Consider the following 23,003-nt stretch of genomic DNA (forward strand, 5'->3'; position numbering starts at 1 on the left):
AAGCATGAATGTTTTCCCAAGGGTGTAGAATATAATTCTTATGTAGTTTCTGCTGCAAAGGAAACCGGATTTGGCTTTTTCTTCCTTACTCATTGAGAACCAAAGAATTTTGATGCTACTGGAACAAAATGATACTGCATACAAAGACGGCTGTTTTCATTTTAAAGCAGTGTTTGTTTTCTCTTTGAAAGCTGATCTAAAGTAAGAAGCTATTAGTCATTAGAGTGAGGTTAGCTGCAGTGATGGTGGAAAAAAAAAAGTCAATCTTCCTAAGACTTTGAGCTTCTCTAGAAATGTGATGCTTCTGTCTGGGAATCTCTATATATCAAGTGCAACATTAAGGGAATGGTTTCCTTTTTGCTTCTTCAAATCTTGTAATTAATTGTCCTTTTATTTGTTTACTCTGATGCTCTTTATTTTTAGTATCCCTCCTTCCTTCCCACCAATTGGGAAACATCACCTCTTGGCATCCAAAAATGGAAGGTAGGCTAGGTAACAGCATATTTTTTTCATCAGATATATGGATAATAATTACCTAGCCTTCCATTCCATATTTCTCCAAAATTTCTTTCAGTGATTCTTCTTTTCAGTAATTTGTCTTGCCTTACAGTCCTTAGGGATACCTAAGTTATGCATACTGTCATTTTGCTTGATATTGTTGTGTTTCTTCTTCATTGCTTGGTATGTTATTAATCTGTATTCCACAGTCCACACTTATTGTTATGGGGGAAATGGTTGGTGGGGTGTTGGGGTAGTGGTCCTTAGGAATTCCTTTCTAAAGAATTACACCCTCTCACACACAAATCCAGTTAGAATAAAATAATATTTTATTTGGGCGCAAGAGAAAGGAGAATGAGAGAAATCCTTGGACTCTTTCTCATGCGGAGAAGGCACTGCACAGACACTTGGTTCTTTGAGATACCTATCTCCTCGAACAGGAGAAAGGCAAATACTGTTATAGAGGACCCGTGGTGGTGCAGTGGGGTGATCATCTGACTGTGGAAAGTTCCCTTATTGGGGGGTGATCACCCGAGGGAAGACCATCCCACACTGCTTGTGGGCTGGGGAAGTTGAGAGAGAGGCAGCTCTGATCTCTCTGCCATCTCTGTACCTCTAGCACCATTCAGGCAGCAGCCACGCCTAATGGGCTTATCTCTCTTGCTTCAAGGTGTGTCTCTAGGAGAAGACTCATGTCAGCTGGCCAGGTTAAACATTAATAGTCCTAACCCCATAACACTTATTATTTTTATTGCTATTATTATTATTATTATTATAGTTGACCTATATAGGTTGGTCCCATCATTGTTGTCATTTGGAAGCCACAGCTTTTCACTTAAATTAGGGCTTGGCGAATCAGAATTGTCACAGTTTTCTTTCATTTCCTTTTGTACCTAGAAGTTTGCATTGTCTTTATTATTTGGTTTCCATTTCAGAAATCCCATCTTATTATTCAAGTTTCAATAGCTTTAGTTTTTTTCTTTTACTGATAAATGGGACCTTGCTCCTTGTTAAATACCTGACTCTAACAGTCTTTCATGGGCCCTGTAGTTTTCTTTTTCACAGTGGACCTTCTCAGCATTGGACACTATAAGGGTTCACTGTGCCATTTTTCTCCTAAAAGCAAATACCTCTACCTTTTTCCAAATGTATACACTAAACACCACTCCTTTGTGGTCTCAAAGACTGTCTTCTCCCATCCTCCTTCTGCTTTGTATTTTGGGAGTCTCGCCACACCTTTCCTCAGACATGAAATCCTAAACAGAATAGATCATTTTATAAAAGCCCAGCCATTGCCCAGTGCGTGTTATGCTTTCAGGACTTTTTATTCTCACTTCCTCTTTTGCCCTGTTTCTTTTCTCTCTTATTCTCTTCCTTTCCTCTTCTATCGTTTCTACATTTTTTTCCTTTTTCAATTTCCTCTTTTTCCCCCTTCATATATATAGGCTTTCTTTTTACTCCTCTTCTATATCTCTTCCCTTTTCTTTTCTTCTTGCTATTCTTGTCACCATTTATTTTTCCTTTTAGTAAAATAATAGAAACATTATATATTATGTTACAAGAGATCATAGAGCTCATGTAGTCTAACGTCTCACGTGATCCAGTCATCTCCTTTGTAATGTCTCTTTAACAGATGATCATTTGGTCTCTGTGAACAATTACTTCTCATTTGGCAGCCCATTCCACATTCTTTGCCTCTTTTCAACCAGTAGCTATTCCTTTATTATAATTTCCAGCACAAATTCAAAACTGACACCCAGTTTTTCTCTTCCACAGCTTTATCTGTTTCATTTTCCTGAGAGAATGAATTTTCTATTTGTCAGATTATCTGGTGATTCCTTTTCTACTACCCTCTGAAATGGTTTTAATGTAAGCACCAAAATTCATCTTTTTTGAGTGGTGCTTTAATTCTCAATATACTTTTCAAATACCTACCATAATTTTTCATTGGATTAGTATCAGGACCTTACTTTTTTTTATAGGACTTCATACTATTAATAAGACTTTTCTTTACCTAACTCATTGTGGGCCATTCGTTTTTGTAAATCCTCATCTCCTTCCAAAGATACAGTACCATCTTCTCTCCTCATCTATTATGTGTTACTAGGACAAAATAAGCTAACCACATGGCATTCCCCAAAAGGAAGACTCATTGCCAGTTCTCCCCTTGAATGATTTTCTACTGTTAGCACCTGGGAATAAGAATACTTTGTTTAATGAAGACCTTAGACTTTGATTTTTGTTGTTAACATGAGACAGTGGTGGCTTAACTTAAATCCCAGATTTGAAATGCAGTGTGCTTGGAAATTCAAATGCCTTTTGTTTACTCAAGGCCACCGAATGCAGAGTATAGTTTGATATTTTTAAGGATCTATCATCTGTCTATTGCCAGCCCCAATTGTCTTTTCATTTCTGTAATTTTAATTCATGTCTTTTCATAATTTTTTTTGAGGGTCAGTGAGGGTTAAGTGACTTACCCAGGGTCACACAGCTAGTAAATGTCAAGTGTTTGAGGCCAGATTTGAACTCAGGTTCTCCTGAATCCAGGGCCGGTACTCTATCCACTGCGCCACCTAACTGCCCCTTTCCATAAATTCTGCAGAAAGAATTCAACTAATGTGCTTATAAGCCTTCCTCTGGGTCTTTTTACTGTTCGTGAGTTACTTCTATTCTCTCTATATGAGTAGCCTTTTTAGGTTATATATGTCCTTGACAATATCTTTTATGTCACTTGTGAACATTATTGTTAATAATGTATCATAGCTTACTTCCCACTATGTATTTTCTATTCCCTTTTAGGCTATCTTCATGGGATTCTTTTGATATCATGCTATTTCACGATTTGAAGCTTATAACATCATTAGAGAGAATAAGGCAGAGACTTTCCCTTTTTGAAAAGATTAAAAAATAACCTTGATAATAAGTTTGTAAATGAAATGCTAGAATTCATTAATGTGAACTTTTAGCCAAGTTATTCTTTCTCCTTTGGACATGAATGGCTTTTATTCATTCTCACAAATATAGTGTGTGTGTGAGAGAGAGACAGACAAAGAGAGAGACAGAGATAGAGACAGAGGGAAAGAGAGATACAGACAGACATATGGGAAGACAGACACAGAGAGACAGGGGGAGGCAGAATTCACATTTTTATAGAACTTTTAAGTTTTACAAAATGCTTTCTTCATAATAGCCAGTCTACAGAAGATTAAACAGCCTTAGAGAGAAGCTAAATAAATTGCCCATGATCACATAGCTAGTGAGTTTCACAATAGCTAATTTCATTTTTTTCCACTCTATGTAGCAATGTTTCTCTTTTTTTGTTTGTTTTTGTTTTTGTTTTTGTGAGGCAATTGGGGTTAAGTGACTTGCCCAGGGTCACACAGCTAGTAAGTGTTAAGTGTCTGAGGCCGGATTTGAACTCAGGTCCTCCTGACTCCAGGGCCGGTGCTCTATCCACTGCGCTACCTAGCTGCCCCCTGCAATGTTTCTCAATGTGTACTACTATATGGAGATACATCTATATGTGTGTATATGACCCTGAATTTATTTATCCTGATCACCTGTAGTATAGACTATATCAAAGAAGGAGATATGCCATAACTCTTTAACAGTTTTAACTTCTTTACTAATCTTGCTATCTAAGAAGAAGACAAATATTTAGTTTGTTCCAACAATTGATGGAGGAAGATATGCCAGGGAAAGAAGGAAGAGAACAGAGAGCAAAAAGAGGCAACTAGGTAGTACAGTGGATAGAACACAGGGCCTGGAATCAGTAAGACCTGAATTCAAATATGGCCTCAGACACTAGCTAACTGTGTGACCTTGGACAAGTCAGGTAACCTTTGTTTCTTCAATTTCCTCATTTGTAAAACTGAGGAAAAAATAACACCTACCTCCCAGGGTTGATATGAGAATCAAATGAGGTAATATTTTAAAAGCATTTAACACAGTACCTGGTATTTAGTAGGCTCTATATAAATGCTATTAAATATTATTATTGCTACTATTATCATTATTATTTAAGGATAAAAGGGAAGAGAGAAAGAATTTCAAGTTTAATTCATTACCTTCTCCATAAACCTTTTGTTAATCCTTCTCTCTCTATCCTCTATTCTCCAATAATTCTCTCTCTCTCTCTCTCTGTACACACACACACACACACACACACACACACACACACACACACACACACACACACACACACTCTCTGATATTATAAAGCTACATTGAGGGCAGGGCCTGTTTCTCATTTAAACTTGGTTCTCTTCACAGCCCCTCAACACTTATATAGTGCTCTGTGCATAGTAGGTGTTTACAAAGTGTCAAGTTGAATTGAGGAAGAAAATATTGAAGTGTGGGGCATGAGTATTGACAAAAGGTAGTAGGATTCAGAGAAATGAAAAGGGAAGTCATACACAAAATGGAAAGGGAAGAAAGAGGAAAGAATAACATAAGAGGGAAAGGGGGGGGGGGAGAAGCTTCATATTTAACTAAATCTTTTTACCCTTTAAACCCACTAGTGTAAAGTAAGTTGCATGGCATTATTGCCTGATGGGGAGAGGGGAAGGTTGGACTCTGAAGAGGTTGCCTCAAAAGAAAGTACTCTGGTTATCTGTCATGGCCATATCTATAGGTCTGTGACAATGTAAAGGGTGTGTTGATCTATAAATATTTAAAAATAACTTTAATTAGGACTTTTTTTCCTTTGAGGGCAGTGGTGAAGGGGTTTTAAAGTAATCAAGGATGCAGCTGTGTTTACCTACCTCTCTGAGATTTCAGCCCCACCCACTCCATTTGGGGGCAGTCATGGTGGCTATTTTTATGTTTGTCCCTCTTCTTGGTGAAACTTTATTTTCAAGTATGGTAGGCACCAGTTGATCCTTGCTTTTTTTTGTTTGTTTGTTTGTTTGGTTTTGCTTTAAGCCATTATTCTTATTTTGATATTAGATTGCCAGGTGTCCTTAAAAACAGGCCTTACATAGTTTCTTCTTCTGGAGGAGAACTCAATGACAACTTTAGAAATATACAATTTGTATCATCTCTTTCAGAAGCATGAATAACTTTTTTACTTTGTGTAGGAGGAAAAGGAAAAGCAAGGACAAAGGAGAGAATGCTTCCCCAGCTTTAAAAATATCCCAGCAGCTGATTAGATTCTTAGAGGCATGCTTGTCAACTTCAGTATTTGAAAGAGGTGATGATAATAATAGTAATACCTTTTATTTGTATCCTGCTTCAAAGTTTTCTGAGCATCTTTGCATACATACAGCATCGTGTGTAAAGATCGGGAATGAAAACAGGGAGGCATGAGGGAACTTGCGCTGCATCTGGTGTCAGAAGATTGGAGTTTTGGGTCTCATTTCTGTTTTTCACTAGCTCTATCATCTTTGGCAAATACCATGACTTATCTTGGTCTCAGTTTTCTCATCTGTGAAAGGGATTCTGAGAGTGGAAGTAAATAGATCCTCTTAAAGGCCGTTCAAACTCCAAATCTCCCATGAACAGCAGAGAAATGTTACAGATGACTTTAGCCACGTGAATGAATAAATTAACTATTTTGAGTCATTAAGCTGCTATCTATATTAGAAAAAAAAAAAGGAGGCAGAGGTGCACAGATAATTTTATGGTCTCCTTTTTAGGGTACCTTTTGTCCATCTCTTTGGGTGGCTTACTGATTAGAAAAGATGTAGCCATTACAGTAAGGGAAGGCATCCTTTATCCCTTTCTGCATGTCATAACCCAGTTAGATAGGAGCATGTTTTATTCAGTATAGCTCAATATTGTAAGACCTGATATCAGAATCGATTAGGAGAGCAGATGCCATTATTTGAATTGTAACTGAATCTGGCAGTTTTCATTGAGCTTAAGCTTCTATCAACCTTTAAACTATAATTAATGTCATAAGGAATATTGAACTGACTAGTTAGAAAATTTAAGCTCTCAATCCTGATAAAAGGTTTAGAGTAGCCATTGAGCGTAGAAATTTAGTTTATAGAGATTTACTAGATCCATTTTTGGTTGTGAATATCAAAGCTCTTTCAACAGAGATTTTCAACCTAGCAGAGAATGATCCTGACTAGATTTCTTTGGAATCATAGATCTTAAAGGGGAAAGGGACCTCAGAGGACATCTAGTCCAGCCTCCTAATTTTTGGGGGAGGGGGCAGGGCAATGAGGGTTAAGTGACTTGCCCAGGGTTCACACAGCTAGTAAGTGTCAAGTGTCTGAGGCCAGACCTGGACTCAGGTCCTCCTGAATCCAGGGCTGGTGCTTTATCCACTGCACCACCTAGCTGCTCCCCACCCCCAGCCTCCTAGTTTTTAAAGATGTGGAAACCAAGGTGCAGGGAGGTTAAATGGCTTGCATAAGATCATATAGATGAAATTAAATTAATAATAAGTTGTTGGACCGATTAAGCTATTATTTGAATGGTCTGATGATTATTTCCGTGTACCACTCAAGTCTACCTAGCTTGTGTTATATCTTATTCTGAGGTTTCTATCTCTATTAGTGCCAATCAGACATACCAAAGAGAAACATAGTTTTTTATACTATAGATGGAAGATTGAGCGAGCTGATGAGTGAAGGAATGAAGCATTTATTAATTGCTTACTGTCTGCAAAATCCTGTGCCAAGTGCTGGGGATAGGAGGAGAAAAGGAAGACAATCTCTGCTCTCAAAGAGATTACATTCTAATGAGGGAAATGACACATGAAAAGTTTCAGCTGCAAGTCAGATTGAGAGGTCAGGTAATCCTTAAGGTGCAAGGGCAAATCAATGTTAATGCTCCTTTTTTAATGTCATGTTCACTGATATAATTAGATCCATATTAGTTTCTGATGTTGTATTCTCTTATACTCCAACCTCTCCTTTTCCTCTTTGACTAAGAGGTTTTCCAGTATTTTTCCGTTGCTATATTCTGTTGCAAGCTTTCCATATACTATTTCTCTTTACAAATAAGGCATATCTTACCTCTCATCCTTATTTGGTTTCATGAAAATCCATACTAGCCAGAATGGCATTGAATGGGATCATTATTTCTAGAAGAAATGTCTGAAAGGTATTACGGTAGGATTTCTGCAGAATTTTAGTTTAATATATTTGTAATATAGTAAGGATGTTATAAAACCATCTTGGCCAGGGAAGCATCATGTGCGGTCATGGGAGATATGGCTGTGCATTGGCCTTCCTGCTACAAAGCCACCAATTTGATACTAGAAGGAGGGGCAAGTCAATTGGTTACATTTCACCTTTATCATCTCTTATGTGGAGATAACTCATCAGTGTAATATTGGAGGTTCTCAAGTAACATATTTTCCACAGTACTACTTTATTGCACTTGCTAAGTATAGCTCAGAACCTGGAATCAGGAAGGCCCCTGTTTGAATTCTACTTCAGACACTAGTTGTTTAGACCTGAGCAAAGTCATGTAACCTTCCTTAGCCTCAATTTCCTTATCTGTAAAATGGGGATAATGATACCTGTAGTAACTCACAGGGTGGTTGTGAGGATCAAATAAGGTAATGTATGGTAACACTTTGAAAATCTTAAAGTACTATACGAATGTCTGTTCTTGTTCTTGTTATTAAAAAAGCAAGAAAAGTTGTATGCAGGAAAAATTAAGAAAAAATTCAAGCCACTGTTAGCCAAAGGAAGAAATAGAGGTGAGTGGTCATCTCTTTCTTGGCTTGTTTTTCCCATCTCCATTGGGTTAAGGGGCTTTAGTGAGCAGGATAAGAAAGGGCAAGGATTTTTTTCAGTCACATTTGATTCTGCCACACAAATTTTGTAAAATATACTCTGCTTCCTACTACTCTAGCCTTTTATAGTTCCTTAAGTCATTGGGAACTATACATGCCAAAGAACGACAAGATTTTGGCACAGTGGGGTTTTGACGTACATCTACCACCTCCATCCTACCCTCTCCCACTGATAGTGAACCCTTTCCAGACACCCTGCTGGGCTTAGTTTTCCGCCTCTTCTTTATTGAATTGGAGGGAGTGTGCATCTGGTTACCCAATCTGCTTGGAAATGTCACAATTTCTCTTTCTCTCTTTTTTTGCATAAAAATGTGTGGAATATAGTAGCTATTTTTTACCATTTTTTTGTGATTTTTCTCCTGGTGTCTACCAGGGTCATCTATAGTTTGGTGCCATCAGGAGAAAGTGGCTTCCTAAATTTTGTACATTTGCCCTATTCCCTTTTATTTTCCTTTAGGAATTGGGTGAAGTTTCATCCTCCCTGAATCACTGCCCTTAGCAATTGATTGTGTTCCCAACAGCGGATTTGCATTCTCAGTTTTTCTTAGCAGTTAATCTCTTTACAATCTTAGATTTTTGAAATATTAAGTGCATTTAAGTAAACATTATATCAACAGAAAAACTCAGCAGGATTGTGTACAAATGCACATTTTTGGTAGCCTATTTGCTTTCAGTCCCTCCTGGGCGTGAGACAGACACCTGTGAATCTCATCTTCGCTTTGAGATAGATGTTGGGGGACTACAGGAAGCATTAACTTCTGTTTGTTTGTCAGAGCTGCATAGACATAACTGGTTCTTTGATTAAGATCTAATGGACTGGGGCAGCTGGGTGGTGCAGTGGATAAGAGAACCTGAGTTCAAACCCAGCCTCAGACAATTAACACTTACTAGCTGTGTGACCCTGGGCAAGTCACTTAATCCCCATTGTCCTGCCCCCCCCCCCTAAAAAAAATCTAATGGACTGCTTGGAAAACTGTAGTCTTTGGGCAGATAGGGTAGAAAAAGAGCATAGGAATACCTTGGAGGTATTGAGGGTTTGGTTCTAGACTACCACAATAAAGTGAGTCACATGAATTTTTCAGTTTCCCAGTAGATATAAAAAAAATGCATTTACATTAAATGTGCAATATTATTATGTATTAAAAATGTACATTAATTAACTAGTTAATGAAAATATTTTCTTGCTTAAAATGCTAAGTATAATTTAATCCTTTAACCAATTGTAATTTTTTTGTTTTGTTGGTGGAGGGTGTTGCCTCAATGTTGATGACTGATCACGGTGGTGGTTGCTGAAGGTTGGGATTACTGTGGCAATTTCTTAAAATAAGACAACAATGGAATTTGCCACATTGATTGACTCTTCCTTTTACTTGAACACTTAGAGGTCATTGTAGGGTTATTCATTGACTTAATTTCAATATTGCCATGTCTCAGGGAATAGGGAGGCCTAAGGAAAGGGAGAGAGATGGGGGTAGCTTGTTGGTGGAGCAGTCAGAACATTTATTGATTTAAGTTCACTCTCTTATATGGGTGCAGTTCATGGTGCCCCAAAACATTTATAATAGTAACATTGAAGATCACTCTCTAGTGGGAAGGAGCTTCATACCCTAATTTGGACTTCCTGGGGTCCTAAGTTGTCCTGGGGGGGGTACCTTTTCTCCCCTAGGGGTATATTTTTGGGGTTTAAATGTCATAAAGTGAACCTAAGGATACTTTTGGTATTTCTGCACATGTTCATAAAGACATGCTTAAATTTGTCAGAGCCAGAGGGTCTCTCTGTTTATGATATCTTTTTACTTTAAGATCTGGTTTCTAGGTGTAGTTTCTGTTTCCTGTCATCTAGGAATATTAATGGCTATTAAATGGTTAATGGTCCCATGTTACCTTCCCTACACTTCTGTTGATAGTGTTGGTTGATAGTAACCCTCTGGTTTCTCAGGTCTTAGTTCTCTGTTAACCTTTCTGGATCAAGTCTTAGGTTATCTGTTAACCCTCTTAGCCTCCTCCATCAACTGGTCACAGATATAAAGAAAAATTTTAAAATGTTGTGAGAATTACCAAAATGTGTCATAGAGGCACAGTGTGGGCACATGCTCTTGGAATAGATAGATTTGCTTGACTCAGGGTTACCAAGCCTTCAATTTGTAAAAAACAAAACAAAACCGCCCAAAACAAAACAAACAAAAAAAACAACCCGCAACATCTGTGAAGTGCAATAAAGCAAAGCACAATAAATGGAGACAACAGTTTTCCAAGCAGTCCATTAGATCTTTGGGGGGGGGGGCAGGGCAATGGGGATTAAGTGACTTGCCCAGGGTCACACAGCTAGTAAGTGTTAATTGTCTGAGGCTGGGTTTGAACTCAGGTTCTCTTATCCACTGCACCACCCAGCTGCCCCAGTCCATTAGATCTTTTTTTTTTTTTTTTTTAGTGAGGCAACTGGGGTCAAGTGACCTGCCCAGGGTCACACAGCTAGTAAGCGTCAAGTGTCTGAGGCCGGATTTGAACTCAGGTACTCCTGACTCCAGGGCCGGTGCTCTATCCACTGCGCCATCCAGCTGCCCCAGTCCATTAGATCTTAATCAAAGAACCAGTTATGTCTATGCAGCTCTGACAAACAAACAGAAGTTAATGCTTCCTGCAATAAATGTGAAGAAAGTTTCTTTTTTTAATAAATTCTGCTAGACATATGATTTATTAGTTGTAAGAGGCTTTATAATAATTATTTTTAAATTTAAAAAAAATTTGGGGGGGCAATGATGGTTAAGTGACTTGCCCAGGGTCACACAACTAGTAAATGTCAAGTGTTTGAGTCCCGATTTGAACTCGGGTCCTACTGAATCCAGGGCCAGTGCTTTATCCACTGTGCCACCTAGCTTTATCATGCAGTTTATAATAAACTGCCCCATGACTAGGACCCCCTCAATACAGAATAACTGGGTTTTTTTTTAAATTGTATTAAATCCTTCCTTGCTCCCAAACCATTGTACTGTCATTCTCTCTGCTGAAAGTGGAGACAAGGGAGAGTTGCAGAAATGAGACTTGCCTAGAGGAAAAAAGATTGATTTCTGAAAAGTCTTGAATCCAGGTCAACAGGTCTCTGACATTCACAGGCATAAAAATAGCCCTGCTGTTCTTATCAATCTACAAGCAGCCAGTTTATCTGAAAGGTCAGAAAGAGAGGTTTCAGCATCAAGCCAAACTAGGCAAGGATGAAAAGCACCTAAGCAGTACAGGGCAGGGGGAGGATGAACTTCATCTTTAATACAAGTCAGAGAAAGGGCTCTGTGTCTCACCTAGGCAACCACAGGCAGGAAGAACCTTTCCAATAAGCATGTGCAGTTTGCATGTTGGCTTCAAATCCTGAACTCTGCTCCTCTGCCTTGGCCTTAGCCAATAAAATTACTCTTTTTACAACTACAATAAAATTACTCTCTTTACAACTACAAGAGAGTCTGGAAACACTCTAAAGCATTTGGCTTGTTTTCATCCTGTTCAGGTGATGCCTAAGCTCAGGTATTATGAAAACATCCTTCTTTATAATTACTTCCAGAATGGGCAGCTAGGTGGCCAAGTGGATAGAGCACTGGCCCTGGAGTCAGGAGAACCTGAGTTCAAATCCATTTGAAGACACTTGACATTTACTTGTTGTGTGACCCTGGGAAAGTCACTTAACCCCAATTGCCTCACCAAAAAAACAAAAACAAAAAACCCTCCAATAACACTTAGTACTTTGGCATTTTCAGGGTTAAATACTCTATGAGTGATGAAGACTACCCAAACAAGATTTTTGCAAGATACCATTGAAATGAAGAAGGCATAAAGACAGTAGATGCCTCTTTTTCCATAGAGGAAACAGCAAACTCCTGATTTCTAATGCAGTAACCTCTTGTTGCCAGGCCAATGCATCAGCAAGGGCTCTTAATCTGGATGGGAATTTTTTTTTACATCTTTATTTTCACAAAATTCTAATAAAGATGTATAATTTCCTTTAATTATGAATGTATCTTGGTTTCATTTCCTGAAAAATGGGGGTAATAATACCAGAGTTAATTATCATCACACTATTGTTTTCATTAAGATGGTTTGGAAATTGTAAATGTGAAATGTTAAATAAAGCCATTACTCTATGTACTGTAGGTGAAACAGTGTGGCATAATGGAAAACGTATTGGACTTGACAGCAGAAGACCTAGGTTTGTTGTTGTTTACTACCTAAGTGACCTTGAGCAAATCACTTAACCTAAGTTTCTTCATCTGTAAAATGAGGTTGGCTTAGAGAGTCCCAACCCATAGCCTAGGTTCCTTTGATAGTACTCATCAGAACTCATTAGCTTAATTGGACTGTGTAATAAGAGACAAAACACCTGCATTGAAATTAAACTACACACATATTCTGTATAGCAAGTCAAGAAAATGTTTCCTCCTTGTTTTGGGGAAGCTGTGGGATAACATGTTCTGGATATGTAGTTCAAAGAACCAATTAATAAGTGCTCGCCCCCTATTTTTCCTTTGTGTTATCAGTTGTCTGGAAAAATACATACATCATAGCTTACCATGAGGAGTTGTTTTGTTTAATTTCTCATGGACCCACACAGAGTTGTTTTCCATAATTTTGCACCTAATTAACATGTTCTTGCATTTGCAAAATGGCACAAGATTAAGTGTTACAGTTTTGATCGGCAGTTCTCAGTTGTCTGTCCTCCACAAAGCTTAGAGTCCTGGAAACAATAATTACAAAATGCCTAAATTGGCAAAGGGAGTTCCCTAGCATCATTTGCAAGCTTTGGATAAAAACAAACCAAAAAATCCAAGGTAAAGTTGAATTTCAGAAACAGGAATATTCAAAAATACAATGATTTGAGCCAAATCAAAGTTTGCATGCATATATTTAAAATATGTGCAAAATATGTTTAGGATTACATGCAAGTGTAGACAGAAAAAAGGGCAGAGCAATATAGTGCTTTATGTGCACAGAAATTCAAAGAAAATATATTTCCCCATTCTTTGTACCTGGAAGTTTTTGTCACCTTTTTCTGCTTCACTACTGTAATGATTGGAGTGACGCCACCTGCTGGAGAGTTACAGTAGGAAACCTCTGCTATGAGGAGGAGGCATCTGAGGGCAAGCCATGTGGTCAATTCCTTGGTGTCAGGAAGTGACGTTTGCTCTTGGGTACTGTCTATCAAAGCTATTAGCCAATTAGCTTGGAGGTGTGTGTGTGTGTGTGTGTGTGTGTGTGTGTGTGTGTGTGTGTGTGTGTGTGTGCATGTGGATGGGATGTTCCCAGTTTCAGAGGAGGCTTCTGGGAGGAAGAAGAAAGCTTTGGGCCCTTTTGGTTCCTGACCTTACCATGGCAGGCCGGATGATGGGGTCTCTTAGAAATAGTTAGATTTTTACCTTTCTCTCTGATCATTAGATCCTAATGCTCTTTAATAAATACTTAAATATTCTTGCTAAAGCCTCTAATTTATTGGTGACCACTCATTAGATATTTTAGACAGTATAGCTAGACAAAAAATTGTCTCTTCACTGAAAATTCATTAAAATGTGTATTAGTACCATGTGTAGATATTGTGACTTTGCCAATGTGAATATTTCTTATCTTAGTATGTATCAAAACACATTGCTACTTTCTTATTCTGCTAGATGCTTATCTGTCTTTAAAATGATGGTGTTGAGCTTGATGGTGTGTAAGGTCCATTCTAATACTATACTTTTTTACCTGTTTCCTTTTGGATGACCATCTTAGATTTTAGAAATAGCTTCAAAATGGGGATAATAAAACCAGGTTTAATTATATCATATGATTGTTTTAGGTAAACTGGTTTGGAAATTGTAAAGTACTATGTAAATGTAAGGTATTAAATGGAGCCATTACTCTATCTATTGTAGGAGAGACGGTATGGCATAATGGAGAGAGTATTGGGTTTGGCAGCAGAAGACCTGGGTTTGAATTTCTATGAACCTAAAAAGCAGGGTTGGAACTCAACTTTTCCTCTCTGGCATCAGAAGTTGTAGCCTTAGACCAAATGGCCAAAGTATGGACTTGACAAAGTACATACAGAAATGTACTTGTCAAAGTACCAACATATTTAATCCTTTTCATTTTAAGCATATACTTAAACTGAAGGAGAAAATCAAAAGACTTGCATATTGTGAGTTTAGACATAAATCTTCTTTCTTACTTGTAGTGAACGCATAGCAAATGTTTGCTCAAATAAGATGACTATTTTAGGCATGCATGGAGGTTGGCAGTTTTCCCCTCTGACCTATGTCTGGATGGATAAGTAATGTGTGTCAACCAGGAAAAGGTTATCATTTCCAAGTCTAATAAGACATCCTAGTAGGAAGCATTCTTACTTCCTAGGGAAAATCAGGCAGACTAACCTTTGGTCACTTTAAAGAAAAGCCAAATGCTCCCTTCTCCCCGCCCCCCCCCAATCTAATGCATACTGAGAAGAATGATGTTATATGGAAATGAAAGTTATAAATTTCTTGCAGTATATATTTTTAGGTTCTCTATAGATAAGTGATATCTTGGTCATTTTAAAAAGCACATTTAACCTTTTCATTTTCCCAGAAAAAGAAGGAATATTTTTCATTCAGAGATATTGTCATCTGCAATTCATATTTTATTCTATATTATAGACCCCCTTTCTAGATTTCTTTCTTTATACTTTTTATGCTGGTTCCAGCTGATTCCTTTTATGCTTTTCTGAGTTTCTTCTCCCAACCTATAGCTTTCTAGGCCTTCTTTTGATAATTTCCTGTGAACCTTAACCCCAAAATTGCTTTCATGCTTATACCGTTTTCCACCTTTTGACTTACACTTTTATGTGATTACAGTACAGAAATCTCTCTCTAGGTTAAATAGTTCTTGGAGCTTGCTTTTTGAGGTATCAATAGGATACTTCCATCCTAGAATTTTAGTAGATCTGTGCTTTAAATGCCCTATGGCATATTGAAGAGATTGGCATCTGTTAGCCAATTTCTGAAGGGTAGCCAAGTAGTACAATGAATAGACCTGAAGGCCTAAAGTCAGTAAGACCTGAGTTCAGATCTGACCTGAAACTTAGTAGCTGTGTGACCCTGGGCAAGTTATTTACCCCTGTTTGCATTGGTTTCTGCATCTGTAAAATGAGCTGGAGAAGGAAATGGCAAACCACTCTAGTATCTTTGCCAAGAAAACTCCCAATGGGGTCATGAAGAGTTGGACTCACTGAACCAACTGAACAACAAGAACCAATTTCTTGGAAGTTTTATACAGGTTATCTTTTCTACTTTAAAGCAAATAATCTCTCCAAATTTTTTTGTCTTAATAGTACTTTATTATTTTTTTCAACTTACATGCAAAGATAGTCTAAAACATTCACTTCTCTAATATTTTGAGTTCCAACTTATTCTCCCTCCCTCCTTTCCTTCCCTCTTCCCCAAGACAGCAAGCAATCTGATATAGGTTATATATGTACAATCATTTAAAATATATTTCCACATTAGTCATATTCTGAAAGAAGAATCAGAACAAAGGGGAAAAACCTCAAAAAAAAAGGAAAAAAGGCAACACAAAAAGTAAAAATGGTATTGTTCAATCTTCATTCAGATGCCACAGTTCTTTTTCTGGATATGGTGAGCATTTTACATCATGAGTAGTTTGGAATTGCCTTGCATCATTGCATTACTGAGAAGAGCCAAGTTTATCACAGTGATCATCACACAATGTTGCTGTTACTGTGTACAATATTCTCTTGGTTCTGCTCACTTCATTTAGCATCAGTCCACTTAAGTCTTTCCAGGTTTTGTTTTGTTTTTTAATTCTGCCTGTTTGTCATGTCTTATAGCATAGTAGTTTTCCATTACATTTATATATCACAACTTGTTCAGCCATTCTCCAATTGATGGACATCCCTTCAATTTCCAATTCTTTGCCACCACAAAGAGAATTGCTATAAATATTTTTGTACATGTGGGTCCTTTTCCCTTTCTTATGATCTATTTAGGATACAGACCTGGTAGCGGTACTGCTGGGTCAAAGGGTATGGACAGTTTTATAGCACTTTGGGACATAGTTCCAAATTTCTATCTAGAATGGTTGGATCAGTTCACAATTCCACCAGCAATGCATTAGTTTTCCAATTTTTCTGCATCTTCTCCAACATCTATTATTTTCTTTTTTTTGTCATATTAGCCAATCTGATAGGTGTGAAGTGGTCCCTCAGAGTTGTTTTAATTTGCATTTCTCCAATCAATAGTGATTTAGAACATTTTTTCATATGGCTATAGCTTTGATTTCTTCATCTGAAAACTGCCTGTCCATATCCTTTGACCATTTCTCAGTTGGGGAATGGCTTGTATTCTTATAAATTTGATTCACATCTCTACATATTTAAAAAATGAGGTAGCCAACATTTTTAACTACCTACTTTGTGCTCTACAAAGATGGACAGCTGTCACATTTTCTACCCTCAAGGAGTTTGCAGTCAATAGGCAAGTATGTAAAATATACAGAAATAAATGAAACAAGGTAGAATGTGGTAAGAATAAGGGAGATAATTGGACAAAAGTGCTATAATAATTTTTGAGAAGGAAAGGATCATTTTTAGCTGGGATATAATGGAAAATATAATGGAATAAGATACATTTAAGTTGGGTCTTGAAGAAGTAAAAAAATTTCTGTCAGCAGAAGTGTGGAGAAAATGCGTTCCAAGGATGAGGATGGTTTACATAAATGTATAAAGGTAGGGGAGGGCAGGGGAAAATGTGTTCTGGGAACAGCTTAGTAGTATAAGATAATCCTGAAATAATAGTGGTCAGTCACACAAGGTCTTAATTGCTCGTTCTGGAATTTGTATTTTATCCTATAAGAATTATAGGGTTGCTAAAATCATATATATACATGCATGCACATATTTGCATATATGCATATCACATGCCTATGTGGATGAGTATGTGTATATGTCATTTTTGCTAATTTTTACCATGTCATCCTTTACTAACTAGGAACTATGATTTTAGTCCATTGTGGGTTCCTGCCATTATAACTTGAGGTCTAGAATGTAGAGAGACCTGTTTATTGCTCTCATATTACAACTTTGAGGGCATGTTTTCCAGTTTGATAAGCTAGCAGTCCATGACACAAAAAAATGGCCAAGAACCCACTTGAGAGCTACCTGTTTTCCTCTTTCTCAATTGTTCTTAAGAGGAATATATCTGGATCTCTCCTTAGTTCTTATTACTCTGTACCTTATGTTATATTTCTCTATGTACCACCATCCCCTTTAATTTACCTCCTGGTAGAGGCAAGAACTGGGTCATTTCCCAACCCAACCCTTCCCCTGCCTGCCCCAGCATCTAGCACAGTGTTCTGCACATAGTTAAGTACTTACTAAATGTTTGGAGTTGGTCTTTTAGCTATACTTATTCAAGATTCACTGAAGCCATAACATGAAATAGTCCATGATCTGACCAGTGCAACTGGAGTACTCCCTTTCTTATTTCTGTACTGCTCATATAGCACACAGACAGACCCACAAAAAGATACCTCCTAACTAGGTACTGCTAGCTAAGAAATCAGGGCTGTCATGTACATATGTGTGTATGCTAGGGGCTTAGGTATGTCATAGACATAAGGAACTATGATTTCATTCATATAGGAATTTTCTAAGTGAGGAAACCCCCTCTACCCCAATTCATATTGGGGACCTTCTCAGCAACTTAGTCTTAGGGATTGCCTAGATCTCTGAGATTTTAAGTAACTTACTTGGGACCACACAGCCAGTATGTATCAGGAGTAGAACTTAAACCCAGGTAATTTTCTTGTCTCTAAGGCTATGGATGTTGCCATTGTCCATTGGATCTATAATTTTAATTTCTTGGACACAGTAGTATCCTATGATTTGCAGCCATATAGAATCAGTAGAAAAATACTGTATGGGATTTTGTTTTAGCAAAACAAGGATATGATTTATTATTTAGGGGAAAATTGATTTTTTTTTTCACATACTAGAAATTCAGCCAGCACATCATCAATGAATTTAAAAAGACAATGCTTTTCATGTATGGGCAAGTTTTGATTTACATCAGGCTTATTGTTCAGTGAATGTGGGGGTCATGAAAAATTTGGCAAAAGTAAAAAATATGTAAAGGTAAAAAGTATATGCCTATTTTATATACCTATGTATTTGGGGTTGTGTAAAAATTTCTTTGGAGATAAAAGGTCACAAGTGGAAAAAGGTTTAGAAACCCTGTTCTGGAACAATCCAACATTTTTAAGCACCTACTATATTCTAGGCAACTAGAGATTGGGAATACAAACATAAAGAATGAAAGAACTTTAACCTTAAACAACATTCTAATGGAGTAGACAAGTACATATATACATATATATACATATGTATATGCACACAGAATAAATATGGAAAGAAAACAAATACAAAGAAATTAAATACAAAGTGGTTTGAGAGGAAAAGAGACAGCTTTTGGGAGGATTAGGAAAAGTTTCTTGTAGAAGATGATTCCTGAACTGGGTCTTGAAGGAAGAGAGAGATTCTATGAGGTAACGCCCAGTGCAAAGGCACAAAGACTTGAGATACAGAAACATTTTGGTTAGATCACAGAGAATGGAGTAGTGTTATCCAATGAGGCTGGAGAGATAGTTGAGGCCAGTTTGTGAAGGGCTTTAAAAGCTTAAAGAGAAGTACATCCTAGAGGCAAATGGGAGCCCCTGGAGTTCATTGAGTAGGGGAGTAGCATGCCAGTAAATACCACTTGTACAGTGGAGAAAACTTCACTGCATTTAGCCCTTTTTAATTGGTACAATCTATCTTATAGCATGTAAAATTTTGTTGCTGATATAAATACCTAATTTAAAGAAATTCAGCCTGCACTATATATTCTAGTACTGTAAATTTAAATGGGAAAAAAAGATACGTTCTTATTAGTTGCCTTGCAAGTTCAACAATAAAATTTAAGGAATCTGCAAACATGGGCACAAGTGTTTCTTAGACCTGAAAACTGCAACTTAAAGTTTCTGCAGTTTCTAATAAAAAGCAGAAAAACTTGCTGTCTTATAAAAGGGAATGATTATGGGCATTTTAAGGCCATGCAGCAGTGTATGGGAGGGGACATTTATAAAATCTACCTCTGTTTAAGTTTATTCCAACTTAAGAATAGGTAGAGGGTTCAAATATAGAATTTTCATGTGGGGGAGATAGTCACATAATGCTTTTAAACATTTTAATAAAATGATTTAAAATGTGTCCTCATTTCTTACCTGACATATATCATGTACTTAATGAATATTTATTGACTATTGGCTGATCACTCGTATGTTTATTATTATTATTATCATAATTGTCATCTTCATCATCGTTCTGTTTATTTTTTTCCTCATGGAGGTTTATAGCAAGCCTTGTCTCAATAGAAATCTGGAAAGAGAGATTGATTTTTGTCTGTTCACTCCTAAGCTCAAATTTTACCTTCTACAGGGAACTTTTCTAGATCCCTTCAGCTGTTAATGTCTTGCCATTTCAGATTATTTTACCCTACCCTATATGTATCTTCTGTGTACCTAGCTATTTACATGTTGTCCTCCCTATTATGGGAAGATCCTTCAAGCAACCTCTTTGAAGATTTAGGACTATTTTTGCTTTTCTTTGAAATCCCAGAAATTAGCACAGTACTTAACACTTAGTAAACATTTAGTAAATGATTATTGATTGTCTGAGTAGCTAGTTAGGGATTTATAAGGAATGGAAAAGTAGGCTGATGGATTGAGAAGACTACTGGTATCTTGATTTTCAAATTACTGTTTGTTGAAATATCTGTGACTTTCTAAAAAATGTAGTAATAGGAGCTATTCATATACATTCATAATTTTGTGACTAGAAGGTAAGTTAAAGATAGGGGTCCAATGCCTTCACTTGATAGAAAAGGAAACCGAAGGCCAAAGTTATTGTGATTTTTGTACAGATGGTCAGTGGTACAGCCAGCATTTGAACTAAATGATCTTTCTCCAAATCCTGTGAGGAAAAGAAATTCCATAAAGGCAAACAGGGTTGAAATAGAAAACTTCCTAACAATTAGAGCTATTGAAAAGAGGAATGGGCTACCTTGGTAGGTAGTAAGTACCCAGTCATTGGAGGTCTCTGGATGATGATTTGTCACATATGTCACACAAGGAAGTTTTGTTTAATTACAGGTTGGATTCTGTAGCCTCAGAGATAGTGAAGTATAATTTTTCAAAAGTTTTTTATTTCCTTATTTAGAAGACCTTTATGCATCTGGGATCATAGCAGATGTTTCTGAAAAGCCAGACCTTTTTTGGTGTGTGATCTTTTTTCTATTTCTGATTAAGTTATGGTTTTAGGAGGAATAAATATAGATGCACAATCTACAAATTAAGGTCAAGAGATTAGAAAGTTCATATATTTTCATGGGAATATACTCACATGGAACCTACCTTCTAAATAACTTATCCTTAGCCATCCTTTTTTGTATCTCCACTTTATGATCCCATGTCTAAAAAAAACTTTTCCTTGAACTCCTTCGGCTCTCAGTTATCTCCAGGATAAGATATAAAGTGCTCCAGTATTTTAATGCTCTTCATAACTTGGCCCCTTTCTACCTTTCTAGTCCTCTTAGATTTTATTCTTTTGTACCCTGATTATGATCCACCTTTAGTAGCCTATTTTTTTTTCCTACTCCAGGATACTCCCATCTCCTGATCCAGCTGCCCAGTTTTTGTTTTGTTTTGTTTTTGTTTTTGTTTTTGTTTTTTTGTTTTTGTTTTTTTTGCAGGGCAATGAGGGTTAAGTGACTTGCCCAGGGTTACACAGCTAATAAGTGTCAAGTGTCTGAGGTCAGATTTGAACTCAGTTTCTCCTGAATCCAGAGCTGGTGCTTTATCCACTGCGCCACCTAGCTGCTCCCCCAGCTGCCCAGTTTTATGACTTACCTTCTCACTCAATCTCTTATTTTCCCTGGCTTCCTTCAGGACTGAATTCAAATGTCATCTTTTCAGCAAGAGGCCTTTCAGCAATCCCCATTTCCCCTTTTTTGTCCTCAGAAGCCAGAGCTTTCCCTTCTGATTTTACTCCCTAATCATGGTGTATAATCTTGTATATACCTAATTATTTACATGTTGTCTCCTTCATTAGGGATGTGTACTCCTTCAGGGTAGAGATTTTCAACCTTTATTTATTGATTTTGATCTTTGAAAAGGTGGGGAGAATGTAGTAGAAGTATTTGTTTTGGGGTTCCCTGTATTCTGTACAAAGAGAATAAAAATATTGCAAAGGATGGGGGCATGAGAGTCTAGTTGGCCTGTGTTCTTATACATCACAATCCAGCTATATTGGCCTCCTTGTTGACACACACCACTCCATACCCTACCTCTATACCTCTCTGTTTTATATCCTCTGTGCCTGGGACATATTCCCACCATATCTTCACCTCTTAGAATCCTTGTTTTCATTCATTACCTATGTTAAGGACTATCTTCTACAAGGGGTCTTCCCTAGTGCCCCCTAGCTAATACTTTTCCTTACAATGTTAACTTCTGTTTGATTTGCACATGCTATTTTCTCTTCTATCTGAATTTAAATTTAAGCTTTTGTGAGCAACAGCCTTTCTCTTTATTTTTATGCCTCCAAAGCTTCCCGTGCTCAGAACTTGGCACAAACATGATAGGTACTTAATTAATTTTGATTATTCCATAAAGTAGGGAGATCTTCCTTTAGAGGCTTAAAAACATGATAGAGGTGATAAATTTCAGATTGTGTTTCTCTTAGTTGCCAGCTGAATTTTTTACCTGCTATTTTTCTAACGTCATCTGTTGACCCCATGAAATTCAACACTTTTATCCAATCTCTGGATTGCATTTGAGAGAAAATGTCAGAATTAATGTCTGTTTTCCTTCTGGGAGCTCACAGATCCTGACAAACATTTGTCTTTCAAATGTTTATTTATGGGGAGGCTGCAACAGTTTGTCACATATTTATAAGTAGGAAAATTGAGTTGGTGTTTGCCGAAAGGGTCAGAAAATGATTCTTAGGAGTGAAAAAGCCTTAATATACAAGGAGCCTGTAAAAATTCTTCTCAAATTTCTAAGTAGGAAAATTGATTCAAAGAGAAAATTTGGTCAGGGAAAAAACAGAATCTTGAGAGTTGCTTACAGTGTATAAATATGTTGGCCTCTTGGAAGATAACATAGACTTGATTCCACATTTTAGGGACCATAACAAATACTGGACCTATAATTATATTGGAATATCGAGCTCCCAGTTCTTAATAGACTTTTCTTTGACTTTTGTTTTCTAAGGGGACCAGTGACATCATGGTTGAAGTCTTGACTCTCAAGTGAACTGGATTTAAGTGAGATAGAGTTGCATGAAGTCATTAGCCTCTGTCTCTTCCAGAGTCATGTAAGCCCAGTGTCAAGACAAAAGTCAGGATGATTCAGGTGCAGTGGATGAACTTGGTGTCTTTGATGTGTGAAGAAGTTCTAAGCACTCCATCAGCTCCTGCTTTAGGTACCTTCATGGGCATTGGAATAAATTGTCCTTATCTACCCATTCCTCCTCCAGGGAAGTCTTCACTGTTAATAGACTAATGCTCTAGCAGAAGAAGAAATAATGGGACATTTGGAAGTGTCCCCTACTTCTAAGCAGAGAGAGGATCATTATACTTTGTTATTTGTTATCCATGGCTAGGATAAAACCCTGGGGTCTTAAAGGTAATACCAACAGAGA

The 23,003-nt window shown here is 37.3% G+C and overlaps 1 protein-coding gene across 4 annotated transcripts in view; it reads left to right on the forward strand.

Moving 5' to 3' along the window:
* STXBP6 (syntaxin binding protein 6) overlaps positions 1 to 23,003 on the forward strand; it is a 363,777-nt gene that overhangs the window by 158,860 nt on the left and 181,914 nt on the right. The window lies entirely within an intron of this gene.

Source organism: Dromiciops gliroides, chromosome 2, assembly GCF_019393635.1.
Source record: "Dromiciops gliroides isolate mDroGli1 chromosome 2, mDroGli1.pri, whole genome shotgun sequence".
NCBI lineage: Eukaryota > Metazoa > Chordata > Mammalia > Microbiotheria > Microbiotheriidae > Dromiciops > Dromiciops gliroides.